Raw genomic sequence first — 11,333 nt, 5'->3', positions numbered from 1 at the left:
CTTCGACAGCCTTTACACAGGCTAGTAGTTCAATGTATTGGGGCTACATGCCGCCAGACTTTGTTACTGTTTTGCTCAATTAATATATGCAATGCTTTGCTTTAAAAAAAAAACAAAAAATTTTCCTTTTCTTTTTCATAAGAGAAAATATTGTTAACTCTTTTATATTTAAAAATATTGATAATTTTATGGTCAAATAGGTATATTTAGCAACAACAAAAAAAAAATAAAAAATAATGTAAGTTCAAAAATATTTATTTATCCTTTTATTTAAAAGTTAACCATAGTTAAATTTAGTTATATAAAATGATTTAAATATATTCAAAACTATTTTAATTTCAATTTCTCAATATAAATAAAATTAATTTTTTTCAACCACAACCTGAAAGCAGTTCTCTCATTTTACCATTATTCAAATATTAATTAATGTCTATTATTCACCATGACGGTCACCTTTTCTAATTTATAAATAATATAATAAAGAAGACCCAAAATTTTAAAAAATACAATTACAATTCGATACATACATACACATACATATATTTTTAAGAAAAAAAAAACAAATGTTTAATTGGACCAAAATAGTATAGGCCCGTTTACAATATACAATCTAACCCAATTTGAAATTTAATTGCGTACTACTCCGTACTTAAATAGATTTTTTTGAGACTAAAATTAAATCTTTTCTGTTTATGTCCAATTACTTTAATAAATCAAGCCCAATAATCCACAACATAACCATAACAATACGTATAAAAAGCACTAAAAACATTTGGCATTCCTCATTCAGTCAATACCCGAGACCGTCTGTCATCCTCTTCTCTCTTTCGCTACAACTCAGGATTCTTTTGTCTTCAGTAACTATCCGTTGCTTAACTTTCTTTGCTAAACCGTCTTTTATATGTACTTTCTTATTGGAATAAAAATCTAATTTAGCAGGTGAGTCCACAAGTTTTTGAGATATAATGCGATAAATAACAATATCTACATCCAAAAATATATATATAAATGGAAAAGAACAATAAAATTTATATACACAACTTGAGTAATTTTTAAAAATTAAACAAACGAATTTATTATTATAACTCAATTCGAAAAATTAATAAATAAATTATGAAAACAAAAATTACAGTAAAAAATTATATATTTAATAATAATTTATTAATCCAATATAATATCATATATTAAAAATGATATATATATATATATATATATATATATATATATATATATATATATATATATATATATATATATATATATATATATATATATATATATAAGCTAAACCAGCCCAGTTACTCAAGATTAACCCAAATCTCAAGCCCATACCCGACCCAACCCCTGCCCATACAAAAACCAAACCCACCCCTCTAAACGCAAATTCCCCTCCCGGTTTCCCTGTCGTCTTCTTCACCACTCTGCCTTAAACCCTCGTCCAGTCGTCCCTCAACATAAATGGAAACCAAGCCAAATATTTCACCACAATACTCAATCGGAGCTATGCAAGACCCAAAATAGTACAAATATGGTTGCAATTTCATTAGTTCTAACTCTTAAACCCAGTACACAGCTGATTCGAATCCTTCTACCACAAATAGTTCGACCGAGAAATAGGGTCTTAAATGGCAGCACATGAAAGATCCTACCCTATCAGGTAATATTTTCTTTATTTTACAATCTGTAAATGTAATTTTACGTATTTTCTCGAAAACCCTAATAGATTTCTTAATCTAATTTGTAGATAAATGGACAAACTATATATCTGCAAAAAAATGCACAAGTCTTTTGAAGCTGAAAATGAATTCGAAGAGATGGCAACGAAGAAACGAAGATAAGTATTTGAGTAAATAATTTTCTATATGTTTAGCTAAAATATGGAATGTGTGCCGTTAATATTTGTATGCAATATTCAGCTTTTGGGAACCTGGTAATCTTTATGTCGTGAATGTATATTTCTCTGCAATTTAAATTGAATCATTGATTCTATTAATTTATAGAAACATGATACCTAATTTGTTTAAGTCTTAGTTTCAGTTTTACTTTCAGCATATGTAATATTTACTTGTATTTTTATTTATTGAAATTTTTTACAATATATGATTATTTTTTTCATGATAAATTTCAAACTGTAATTCACTTTTATAGAAACATTATTTGAAGTATTATATTACAATTCATATTTTTTATTCATACTATAACAATAAATAAAATCTACTGTAAAAAACATAGACAATTCTTTAAATATATGCAACTATATCTTTATGTATAAGGTGGTGGTTTTCAAATTAGCATATACTGAACCCATAGCCAAGAGTGAAGCATTCTTCCTTTGCCATGAATGAGTGTTCATAGCTTAGCTCTGCTTTCGTGACATGGTATCAGAGCGTGGACATGGTATCAGAGCCTGAAAATCGAAGAATGTTGGACGGAAATAGCGATTTTTCCAGCAGTATTTATATCCCTACCACATCCCATTATCAACCCAAAAAATATTCAATAATTTGCCAGTCGTAAAAAATACTCAACAGCAACAACTTATATTTAACAATTAGATAGGCCATGGATGCACAGACAGGGTAAACACGTACAAATTTATTTAATTCATTAACTAATTTTAATCTTACACTTCAATTTTAATTTTTTTTGCAGTTTCAAAAACATATGATTAAAAAATTTTGAAAATTAAAGACAGTTAAGGATGAACAAAAAATACTAGCTGCTATAAGGAGTTGCCCAGTTGTAGGTGCCATTTGACCTGCGAGCCCTTAATGGTTGGCGTACGATCAATATTCTCATCGATGGCCTCGTCGTGAACGTGTTTGAGCTCCCTCCATGACATGTCCCTCATTTCGGCTCTGGTTACGGCCTCGGGCCTCTTGCACTAGACCCCCTCTTTGGTGGTGACCTTATTCCAACTCGTGGAGTGCTGAGCCGGGTAAGAGGATGATTTGCTTGAGTGTTCGAATTAGTGGTTGGCTACGAAAATCGTTCGGGTTCCACCAATGGTAGTGCCTCCTCCGACGACTATAGTGTGACAACCCAAAAATTTATTTTATAAAATCTGTTTTTAAAAAAATCCAAAATAGCCAATTTTCACTCCATAAATTTTTTATGAAGAAAATGGTGTTGAATAAATTATTTTGAGCCCTTTTAAATTTGATTTGACACCAAGAATAGATTTAAATTTCAATATCCTAAATTTCCAGGTACATTGCGTGCCACGTTTTGAAATAAAAAATATATCTGAGTGAAATCGGGAGAATTCTGAGAAGTTTAAACCAAGTGGTCATCTAGAAATCATTTTGGGAAAATTCCCTTTTCAACCCCAAACTATTTAAAATAGCAAATCTAGCTCTTGGTTCATGAAGCTTGGTGGACCACACCACTCCAAAGTTGTCTGATAGCACCTTTCTAGCCAAAGTTATTACATTTTTTCCACCAACCAATCATATGGAATCAACCTAGGGTTTTGTGCTCCTATATATTGATCCCTTATCAGACTTAGCCTCTTGTTTCCACCATTGAGCTCTCCTGCAAGAACACAAGCAAGCACAATAAGTATTCTTCATCTTTTCCCTTTTTATCCTAGCCTTCCATTTCATCTTTGCTTCCATCATTCTCTGAGCTAATAAGTTAGGTTGGTTGTATGGTTTGTTTGAGATGTTTAGGAGGTGAAGGGGGTTGTAGCTAGCTGAAAAGGGAGGTGGAAACCAAGCTAGAAGGAGAAAAAGCTACAAAGGTATAACCCATGGACTCCCAAGCTTTTTACAAGACTCTATGAAGTCTTTGATGAGTAGAAATGAGTAGAAATGCTAGATATATGTTGTATTGGAGCTATTAAATGATCTATTACTTGTCTATGATGTGTTTTTGATGTTTTGGATAAGTTAGAAATGCCTGAGCTATTTTTGCAGATGAAAAGAAACCATCTGATGCACAGACTGTGTGCACTAGTAAGTTGACCGGTCTAAACCAACGGCCCAACAAAGGGACCGTTGGCTAAGGCCGTTACCAACCGGGCCTAGGGAACGGCCCTAGGAGAGGGCAGTTGCCTAGAGCCGGTGGCTAGGCGGTCTGAGGGGTGGGCCTAGTTGAGCCCCGCCCCAAGGTCCGTTGAATGCCTCCAGTGCAGTGGCCTAGCCCTTGTGGCTCAGCTACATGTCATTTCGGACGGGGTGTCATGGGCCCTTGTGGCTCGATACCTCGGGGTCGTCTTGACGCACGTTTTGACTTTGATTTCGTTAAGTTTGGTTAAGTTTTGAGCTATTTATGAATGTTTTGTATAAGAAAATGTTGCAGAAGTATTTGGAAATTTTCACTGTTTTTGAGCTTGTGAACTATCAGACTTGGATTGTTTATTTGCTGAGTATGTCATAATATTATTATTATTATTAGTAATATTAAACCAAGTAGTTAGAAAAATAATGGGAGTAATTATAGGTGCAGTACATGGCCATGATGTTAGCTTTACATGGAGCATTAACTCCTTTATTTTAGCATTTGAATTATCTTATCTAGTATAAATAGATTTGTTATTCAAGCATTTCTAATCATCAATCAAGTTATCTATTCCTCTCTCTCTCTCTCTTTTCAATATATAAATATAATATATAGATATATTATATTTAATATATATTATAGATATATTATATTATATTTAATATATATTATATTAAATATATTTTATTTAATATATCTAATATTTGGTATCAGAGCCAGTCAACCTTTCAACCCCGAGATATTTCCCGTAGTGAAATATGGCTACAAATTTCAATATTGTATGGACGGGTCCCAAATTGGACGGGAAACTCGATTACAATTATTGGCAAATTATGATGTCCACACATTTGCAAGCTCAAAATCTTTGGAGCTTTGTTGATCCCAGTCTACCCGAAGGAGCTGATGCAGCCGCTATACGGCGAGATAAATTGGCCTTGGGTCAGATTCACCAAGGTGTTCATTATTCCATTTTTGGCCAATTAGCTCGTGCTCAAACAGCAAAACAAGCTTGGGACATCTTAAAGGTGTCACACAAAGGAGTCGATCGGGCACAGAAGTCTAAGTTGCAGTCGTTGAGAAGGTTGTACGATAATTGTGAGATGACCTCTACAGAAACAGTAGATGCGTATTTCACTCGTCTTATTGATATGGTGAATAAGATGAGGCTATATGGAGATACGATTGAAGATGGTGCAGTGGTTGAAAAAGTTCTTCGAACTATGCCGATGAAGTATGACCATGTGGTGGCTTCGATCACAGAGTCACACAAAACTGAGCTCTTATCAATTGCAGAGCTGAAAGGTATGGTAGAAAGTCATATTGACAGGATTGCGTCAAAATCGGAACCACTAGCAGAAGAAGCTTTGAAGAGTCAAGTCACCCTTAATGTGACTGGCACTAATCAAAGAGGTGGAGGATCTGGTAGAGGTCGTGGAAGAGGAAGAGGAGGTTCTAGTGGAAGAGGTCGTGGTAACTCCAACCAAGGAAGAGGTGGAGGTAATACCAAACAAGGTAAATTTCCATTTCATTGCTACAATTGTGGCAAGTATGGGCACAAGATTGCAGATTGTTGGTATAATGAGGACAACAATCGTGGAAATCAAGCAAACATTGCTGAAAATACTGCTGAAAAGTCTGGTGAGAATTCTGAAACCTTACTTTTGGCCAGTGATAGTTTTTCTGCTGATAAGAACATATGGTTCTTGGATACTGGGTGTAGTAACCATATGTGTGGGAAGAAAGAATTGTTTTCCGAACTAGATGAATCAGTCTGGTCTGAAGTAACGTTTGGCAATAAGTCAAAGGTGCCAATTTTGGAAAAAGGTAAAATCTCTATTCAGTTGAAGGATGGTACTCGCAATTTTATATCCGATGTGTTCTATGTTCCTGAACTACACCAAAATTTGTTGAGTATGGGACAGTTGTCAGAAAAAGGATATAAGATGGATATTGCTCAGGAGTGTTGTACCATTGCAGATGCTAAAGGAGTTTTGATTGCAAAGGTAAATATGTCCCAAAATTGACTATTTCCTTTGAAAATTAAGCATACTCTCCTTGATTGCTTTAATTCTGAAGTTTGTGATGATAATTGGTTATGGCATATGCAGTTTGGGCATTTTCATTTTTCTGGGTTAAACTATCTTGCGAGAAAGGAACTTGTTTCTGATTTACCTATTGTGAATGTCCCTGATCGTATATGTGAGATTTGTGTGATTGGGAAGAAGCATAGAGATCCCTTTCCCGTGGGCAAGTCAAGGAGAGCTACAAAACAGTTGGAGATTGTTCACTCAGACCTGTGTTCGTTGGAGGTTCCCTCACATGGAGGTTGTAAGTACTTCATTACTTTCATTGATGATTTCAGTAGAAAAACATGGGTTTACTTTCTGAAGCAAAAGTCTGAAGCATGTGATGTTTTCAAACAATTTAAGGCTTTTGTTGAGAAGCAAAGTGGTTATGAAATTAAAATTTTGAGAACTGATAGAGGTACAGAATATATTGCTTGTGATAATTTTATGAAAGAAAAGGGTATTCAGCACCAAATGACAGCTAGATACACTCCAAAACAAAACGGAGTGGCTGAGAGGAAGAATAGGTCGATCATGGATATGGTGAGGTGCATGTTGAAATCCAAGGGTCTGCCTAAACCTTTTTGGGCAGAAGCTGTTGCTTGTGCTGTCTATGTGTTGAATAGGTGTCCAACTAAGAGTGTCCATGATAAGACGATCGAAGAAGCTTGGAGTGGGAGAAAACCCTCTATCAAATATCTCAAGGTTTTTGGATGTTTGGCATATGCCCACGTGCCAGATCCATTGAGAAAGAAGTTGGATGATAAAGGTGAGAAATGCATATTCATTGGTTATAGTGACGCTTCAAAGGCTTATAAACTATACAATCCTTAAACTAAAAAGGTTGTTATAAGTCGTGATGTCACTTTTGATGAATATGGTGCTTGGATTGATTAGCTAAAGATGAAAGTTCAGTTGTTATTCCTGCTGTTGAAAATATTGTTGAAGAGCAACCGATTCCAGATAATGTCCAGTCTCCTTCACAGCCAGAGTCGTCAGTTCGACGATCTCAGCGCGAGCGCCACTTACCAGCTCGCTTGCAAGATTATGTTTTGGGTCATGATAATGACTTGTCTGATGAAGAGATTGTTCAATTTGCTCTCTTTGTAGATTGTGATCCTTTATCTTTTGAGGAGGCTGCTACAGAAACTCATTGGCTTAGGGCGATGGATGAGGAGATACGTGCCATTGAGAAGAATGGTACCTGGGAGTTAACAGATTTACCTCCTGGAAAGAAGCCAATTGGAGTGAAGTGGGTTTACAGAACGAAGTACAAGTCAAATGGAGAGATTGACCGTTTTAAGGCACGGTTAGTAGCAAAGGGTTACAAGCAAAAACCAGGTATTGATTATTTTGAGGTTTTTGCTCCTATAAGTAGACTTGATACAGTTCGAATGGTTATTTCTCTTGCTGCTCAAAATGATTGGAAATTGCATCAAATGGATGTCAAGTCTGCTTTTTTGAATGGTTTTCTTGAAGAAGAAATATATGTTCAACAACCTGCAGGATTTCTGAAGAAAGGGGAGGAAAATAAAGTGTACAGGTTGAGAAAAGCTTTGTATGGCTTAAAGCAAGCGCCTAGGGCGTGGTATGGTTGCATTGATTCATATTTTGTTGAAAGTGGTTTTATGAGATGTCCTCATGAACACACTTTGTATGTTAAATGCACGGATTCTGGTGATATTGTTCTAATTTGTCTGTATGTTGATGATCTGGTTTTTACTGGAAATAACTTGAAGTTAATCTCAGAATTCAGGGAGGCACTCATTAAGAGGTTTGAAATGACCGATATGGGCCTTATGTCTTACTTTCTTGGCCTTGAGGTTGTTCAGATGGATGGTGGAATCTTTATTTCACAAAAGAAGTATGCTGCTGATATTTTGAAAAAGTTCAAAATGGAAAACTCCAAACCAGTTTCAACTCCGGTAGCTGAAAAGTTAAAGGTGTCCAAAGATGAGTGTGGTAAGAATGTGAATGTTACGTCTTATAAAAGCTTAATTGGAAGTCTGAGGTATCTGGTGGCAACAAGGCCAGATATTTCTTTTGGAGTTGGGATACTTAGCAGATTCATGGAGGAACCAAAAGAATCACATTGGGCTGCAGCAAAGCGAATTCTGAGATATGTCAAAGGTACGAGTAATGATGGAATCTTTTACTCCACTAATGAAGATGTGAGACTTGTTGGGTACACAGACAGTGATTGGGCTGGAGATATTGAGACCAGAAAAAGCACATCAGGATATGCCTTCTATCTTGGTTCAGCTATATTTTCTTGGTCTTCAAAGAAGCAGCAGATTGTAGCACTTTCAACCGCAGAAGCAGAATATATTGTAGCAGCAAACTGTGCTACTCAAGCAGTTTGGCTGAGGAGAATTTTGGAATTTCTACAACACAACCAAGAAGCACCTACAACTATTTTTTGTGACAACAAATCAGCAATTTCGTTGTCCAAAAATCCAGTCTTTCATGGTCGCAGCAAACACATTGATATCAAGTATCACAAAATCAGAGAGTTGGTTGTTGAAAAACAAATCAACATTGAGTATTGTTCAAGTGAATGTCAAGTTGCAGATATCTTTACGAAGCCGTTGAAGACGGAGACATTTCTCAAATTGAAGAAAGAAATTGGGATGACCAATATATCCAACTTGGTTTAAAGGAGGCAATGTTATAATATTATTATTATTATTATTATTAGTAATATTAAACCAAGTAGTTAGTTAATTGGTTAAAAATAATGGGAGTAATTATAGGTGCAGTACATGGCCATGATGTTAGCTTTACATGGAGCATTAACTCCTTTATTTTAGCATTTGAATTATCTTATCTAGTATAAATAGATTTGTTATTCAAGCATTTCTAATCATCAATCAAGTTATCTATTCCTCTCTCTCTCTCTCTTTTTAATATATAAATATAATATATAGATATATTATATTTAATATATATTATAGATATATTATATTATATTTAATATATATTATATTAAATATATTTTATTTAATATATCTAACACATAGTATGATTGTTGAATAGAGAAGCATGAGCCTAAATGGTTGATTTTAGCTAGCAAAGCATGCCTAAAGTGGTAGTTATTAATTGTTGAAGTTCACTGCCAAGTTTCTAAATATTGAGCATGTTATTTTAAAAATATCTTTGAGTTCCAATAGCATGTCAACTACTTGCTAAGTGTTTATTGAGAAGTTTTACTAAGTTATGAGTAACAAGCATGATTTATGAAATTTGTTGAGTTTCACAGTGAATAGAAAGTAGAAGCATATGTTACAGTAAAGTGCATTTGAGCATTTCATGTTTTAAAAGTGCATAAGTGGCCAATGTGAGCCTAAGTATTATTTTCTAAAATCTCATTTCCATGTAGAAAACCTTTATCTTATCTATTGAGAATGAGTTGAGAAGTATGTGCATTTTTTTTGCATAAGATAAGTGCTGCATATTTGAGATGCTTGAGTGATATATTTATATATATCTATTGTGAGAAAAATCTTGTTTTTGGAGGACCCGTTTAAACTATGTCCTTTCAGAGTAGAAAGCAACGGACATTGCGGTCCGATTTCATGTAACGCGGCGTATTCCCACGTTACAAGGTTGGAAACTGCCCGCCAGGCTTGGAATCCTGGTCAGGGGTGTGCACACTGATAGTTCGATACCTGATTCCACAAATCTTGAGTTTTTGGAATCACGAGATTGGTTCTGTGGGCGGGATGAGAGATTGGCCGGCTATACGCCGTGTCCAATAGGTCCATTCACATTATGGTGAAACCCGGCCTCACCCACGAGTAAAGAGAAAGCGAGTCAACACGACTCTAAGAAAGCGAGTCATTGAGACTCTAAGAAAGTGAGTCAACACGACTCTAAGAAAGCGAGTCTTGGACTCTAAGAAAGGAAGAAGCAAAGCGAGTCATTTTTTTGGCTCTAAGAAACCTCCACAGAAAAAGTATTCTTTTTACAAAAGAGTGTATATGTATATGTACGTATACTTATATATCTTGCACGATATTACATGATTAGTAGCATGAGTTTTCTTATTATATATCTTGCACGAGATTGCATGATTAGTAGCATGAGTTTGCTTATTATATATCTTGCACGAGATTGCATGATTAGTAGCATGAGTTTGCTTATTATATATCTTGCACGAGATTGCATGATGAGTAGCATGAGTTTGCTTGTTATATATCTTGTACGAGATTGCATGATTAGTAGCATGAGTTTAATTTGCTTATTATATATCTTGCACGAGATTGCATGATTAGTAGCATAAGATTGCTTATGAGTTATTTGATAGTATGAGTTGCTTATGAGTTATACGTCTTGCACTAGATTGCGTGATTGATATTATGAGCTTGTGGTGAGTTATACATCTTGCAAGAGAATGCATGATAAGTATATGACAGCTCATGAATGTTTATTTGAGTTATATGAGAAATAATGAGTTTATTTGAGTAAATGAGAAACTTAGTTTGTTCATGAGATGAGAATGTGATAAGTTGTTTATTGAATAAGTATGCCTACTTATTACTTAGGTTACAAACATCTAGAAGCTAACGCCAAAGTATGATTTAAGTGTTTAAGTGGTTGATTCAAGACTGTAGACTCTGTTTTCCAAAGTATATACTGTATTTACTTTACAGGGTTGAGTGGTGTTATACTTAACTTCGTGCTAACGGGTTTTGCTTGCTACTCGTTGTTTGTTAACCCCTTTCAGGTGGGCCCAGCTCGTAGGTACGAGAGAGTACGAGTTAGACTAGTTAGTTAGATGACTTGTAGTCTAAACTCTTGTTATTTGGTTTTTGTAGTATGTTATCTCTTTTGTTGGTGCCGGACACCGGGGTTGTATTCCCCTAGTTATTCGGATGTTAGTTTGACTTGACGTTTAGTTTTACCCTTAGCCTGTGCAATCACCGTGGGAAGGTGGTTGTGGCGGTGACACTCCTACTAAGTTTGTCAATTAAGTTTACTTTTCCGCTGCTTAGTTTATCTTATTTTGGTTTTAGTTTGTTAAGTAAGTTTAAGAAAAGTGGGGTGTTTCATATAGTGCCAGTCGAACCCCTCATGTTCCATAGGTGGAGAATTGACCCTCACGAACTAGATCGACCTTCGCCTTGCTTGCTAAGTGAAAGTTGATTTTAGTGGTGAAGTTTAGTGAGTATCGTTCTCAAGGAATGTCTTTAAGGAAATTAAGTAATGAGGGGTTAAACACGAGTTCATACAGTGTTTGAAAGCTAACCAATAGATATTTGAATA

This window comes from Ipomoea nil, unplaced genomic scaffold, assembly GCF_001879475.1.
Source record: "Ipomoea nil cultivar Tokyo-kokei standard unplaced genomic scaffold, Asagao_1.1 scaffold0519, whole genome shotgun sequence".
In the NCBI taxonomy this organism is placed as follows: Eukaryota; Viridiplantae; Streptophyta; class Magnoliopsida; order Solanales; family Convolvulaceae; genus Ipomoea; species Ipomoea nil.
This window is presented reverse-complemented; position numbering follows the sequence as displayed.